At 42.4% G+C, this 2,948-nt stretch overlaps 1 pseudogene across 7 annotated transcripts in view; it reads right to left on the reverse strand.

Moving 5' to 3' along the window:
• The window catches only part of LOC128930710 (interferon-related developmental regulator 2 pseudogene), a 76,227-nt pseudogene that overhangs the window by 43,479 nt on the left and 29,800 nt on the right, over positions 1-2,948 (reverse strand). The window lies entirely within an intron of this gene.

Genomic DNA, 2,948 nt, shown 5'->3' on the forward strand with positions numbered 1-2,948 from the left:
AGTGAGCCTTCACTGTGCCATTGCACTCCAGCCTGGGTGACAGAGGGAGACCATACCTTTAAATAAAAAAGAAGTCTGGGAGCAGTGGCTCATGCCTATAATCGTAGTACTTTCAGAGGCTGAGGCGGGCAAATCACAAGGTCAGAAGTTCGAGACCAGCCTGGCCAGCATAGTGAAACCCTGTCTCTACTAAAAATACAAAAATTAGCTGGGCATGTTAGCACATGCCTATAGTCACAGCTACTTGGGAGGCTGAGGCAGAAGAATCACTTGAATGTGGGAGGTGGAGGATGCATTGAGTTGAGATCGCACCACTGCACTCCAGCCAGGGCAATACAGCAATACTTCTTGTAAACAAATAAAAATTTTAAAATCCATATAGGAACTCATTGCAAGCCATGATTTTTTTACGAGAGTGACACATTTATAGGTTCAGGAGAATGCGAAGGAGGCCTCAGAGTAGAACTAAGGGTCCACAGACCTTTGAAGATCCCTTGTACTTCTCTAAAAGGTTGTATATTGTTTCCATTCTCAACCTGATCTTCTATGCCCCATAATTCTAGGGCATCAGTGATTTGCAAGTCACTGAATACCATGGCCTTTTTAAGGCATCGTGCTTGGCCATTCAGCAGCATCGTACCCTGCTGGCCACTCCTCTTTCTTGAAACACTTTTCTCTTGGATTAAGTAACCCAGAGTCTTCTGGTTTTTCTCCTACTCTCTGGCTACTGCTTCTCTGTCTTTGTAGATTCATTTCCTTACCTCTATGTAATGTTAGCATTATTCAAGGCTGGGCCCTAGGTCTGCTTTTCTTACTTCACTCTCTCCCACTAAAGTGACAGAATGGCCATGACTACAATGGCCACCTAAAAGGAGATGAATTCCAAATCCACTCATCCATTTCCCACCTGCCATTCACCCCTCACTGTAACAGGGTTTCTGTCTCTTTTAGGTCATCAGTCTCAATAGTTCACTAATGACCTCACGACTCCCAAATCCAATGAACACTTCCATTTCTTAACCTCTCTGTGACATGGGACATCATCAGCCATTCTCCTTCTTGAAATTTTCCCTTCCCTTAGGACTTTCACCCAGTTGAGAATCATTCACTTTCAATCATTTTTGGTGACTCTTGTACCTGCCTCTTGGGCTACCTGTTTCTAAAAGCTGCGCAAACATAAAGTGGTGATTTAGTAAGTAAAGGCAAACAGCTTGTACCTGCCTCTTGGGCTACCTGTTTCTAAAAGCTGCGCAAACATAAAGTGGTGATTTAGTAAGTAAAGGCGAACAGATGACATGTTAGGAAGGGCTAGCAGGATGAATGAAAATCAGGCAAAAGCTCAAGGATGTTGTCTAAACATTTTGTTTTTATGAGACCAGAACAGTTGACGTAGTATGGATATTTGTCCCCACCCAAATCTCATGGAAATATAATGCCCAGTGTTGGAGGTGGGGCCTGGTGGGGTGTTTGGGTTATGGGGCGGATCCCTCATGGCTTAGTGCTGTCCTCTCCATAGTGAGTTCTTACATATCTGGTTGTTGTAAAGTGTGGCACCTCCTCCCCACACTCACTTGCTCACTCTTTGATATGAGATGCCTGCCCCTGCTTCAACTTCTGCCATGGGTAAAAGCTCCCTGAGGCCTCCCAGAATCTTAGCGATGTCAGATGCCATGCTTATACAGCTTGCAGAACTGTGGGCCAACTAAACCTCTTTTCTTATAAACAACCCAGTCTTAGGTATTTCTTTATAGCTAGCAATGCAATAAGGCCCAATACAGGAATGAACTATGAACTGATTATTCCCTGGACAAAACAAAGGCATGCTAGTGAAGGCAGAAACTAATACTATTCATCCCCTTTCAATACTTCTAAGAGGTTAATTCAGCATCAAAAAATTAATTTCTCAAAACTCATAGCTATTTAGTAAAGTGACTTACCACACTTAGCTTCATACTTGGATGCTGTTACTATTTATCAACATCACAACAAAACAAGCTGAGACTAAAAGTTGCCATCTAACAACAACAGACATTGGTTCAGTTTCCCTCCTGGAGAGGGTATGTGCTCAGATCACGAGACCTGAGATAAAACAACCTAGATTGTCAAGAATCCAACAAGGACTACATCTTACCTCTTAATAGAAAAAATGCTGAAGGAAGACAAAATGAGATGTTTACCAATATTCCTCATGCTAAGCTCATAAAAGCAAATAAAAAACTAAAACTAATCCTAAAACTTTAGGACATTGGATACAGAAGTAACATGACTATTTAAATGTTTGCATCAATGAAAGTTTGTTCTATCCTTCTCTGTACTTGTGCTACAAGGACACGCTTGTGACTTCTACACTACCCAGAGTCAACAGTTATCATCAGCAATTCAGTATAACTAGAGGGGAACAAGGCTTCAAAGCGACTCTGCTCCACCAAAATTCAGAAATTCAATTCAGGATGAACGGCAGCTTTTGATTTTAGGACCAGCTCTTACTTTTCTCTCGTGTCATACGTGACAAACTCCTCATTTGACATTTCCCCCTGCAAATTGTAATGTATGTCCTCGCTATTAGCTTTTTCTGAGACTTTAAGGTTGAATTTTGGAAACTGCAAAAAAATGAAATTGTACTTCCAATTCTGAACCTCTGATTGGATTCCTGCTTTGACGCAAAACTTACTCCTCAACTGCGTACTCCTCTCCTTTTCTTTTTCTTTTATTTTTTAGAGATGGAGTCTCACTCTGTGGCCTAGGCTGGAGTGCAGTGGCACAATTATGGATAACCGCAACCTCCACCTCCTGAGTTCAAGCAATTCTCCCGCCTCAGTCTCCCAAGTAGCTGGGACTACAGGCACCTGCCACCATGCCTGGCTAATTTTTGAATTCTTAGTAGAGACAGAGTTTCACCATGTTGGCCAGGCTGGTTTCAAACTCCTGACCTCAGGTGATCCACCCAC

This window comes from Callithrix jacchus, chromosome X (assembly GCF_049354715.1).
Source record: "Callithrix jacchus isolate 240 chromosome X, calJac240_pri, whole genome shotgun sequence".
Classification (NCBI taxonomy): Eukaryota; Metazoa; Chordata; class Mammalia; order Primates; family Cebidae; genus Callithrix; species Callithrix jacchus.